The sequence below is a fragment of the Triticum dicoccoides genome, chromosome 3A (assembly GCF_002162155.2).
Source record: "Triticum dicoccoides isolate Atlit2015 ecotype Zavitan chromosome 3A, WEW_v2.0, whole genome shotgun sequence".
Classification (NCBI taxonomy): domain Eukaryota; kingdom Viridiplantae; phylum Streptophyta; class Magnoliopsida; order Poales; family Poaceae; genus Triticum; species Triticum dicoccoides.
In genome coordinates, this window is record NC_041384.1 from 616182349 (window position 1) to 616183634 (window position 1286).

The window sequence follows — 1286 nt, forward strand, 5'->3', positions numbered from 1 at the left end:
CTGCGCGCGCGACCGTTATGGCCACGTGCGGCCACCGCCGACCCTGCGCAGCCCGGCGCTTGTCTACTGCTCCCGCCTTGCGCCGCCCGCGTCCCGGTTCCTTCCTTCAGCTGCTCGCCGTCCCGCCTCCATCGCCGAGCCGCTGCGAGCGTCCCTGCTTCGTCTTCACGCCCCGTTGCGCCCTCCGCCGCTCGACCTCTGCCCGCGGTGCCGCCCCGCACCGCCCGGGTCCGGCACCCACAGTCGGCGCCCGTTGCCGCGGCCTCAACCTCCTGGGCGGGCTCCCCCGACGCCATGCAGGTTCGCCCACGCCCAGGCGCCCGTCGCCCGCTGCCCGCTCACCTGCGAAGGCCCTTGGGGCCACAGACATGTGGGGCCCACGCCCCCCAGAACGTTTGCAAAAAGAAAAAACAAACAAAACAAACAAAAAATATAATAAAATAGATAAATAATAATTAAATCAATTAATTAATTAATGGATTCATTAAGTTAATTAAACCTGTGTAGTTAACTTGTTAGTTTAATTAAACACTAATTAGATTAGTTAAACACTAATTGGGCTAAACAGTCAATGACCAGTGGGACCCACACGTCAGCGACCCAGTCAACACCTCTGTTGACTGCTGATGTCATGCTGACGCCATGATGACGTCAGCAAACCCTGTTCTGGATAATGTTGGATTAAAATGTTTAAATTAATCCTAAAAATGATTTAAATCTTTTAAAATTAATATAAAATAAACCGTAGCTCAGATGAAAATACTTTGTACATGAAAGTTGCTCAGAACGATGGGACGAATCCGGATACGCAGTCCGTTCGTCCGCCTCACACCCCTAACCTATCGAACTCGCAACTTTCCCCTCCGGCTCCTCTGCCCGAAAACGCGAAACACCGGGAATACTTTCCCGGATGTTTCCCCCCTTAACCGGTACCACCTCATACCACGTTAGGGCACACCTAGCACCGCTCATTGTCACGTCACGCATCGTCGTGTTTATGTTTGCTATGTATTTATTGTTTCTTCCCCCCTCTTCTCTCCGGTAGACTACGAGACCGACGCTGCTGCTGCCCAGTTCGACTACGGAGTTGACGACCCCTCTCTCTTGCCAGAGCAACCAGGCAAGCCCCCCCCCCTTGATCACCAGATATCGCCTATTCTACTCTATACTGCTTGCATTAGAGTAGTGTAGCATGTTACTGCTTTCCGTTAATCCTATTTTGATGCATAGCCTGTCATTGCTGCTACAGTCATTGATACCTTACCCGCAATCCTAAATGCTTAGTA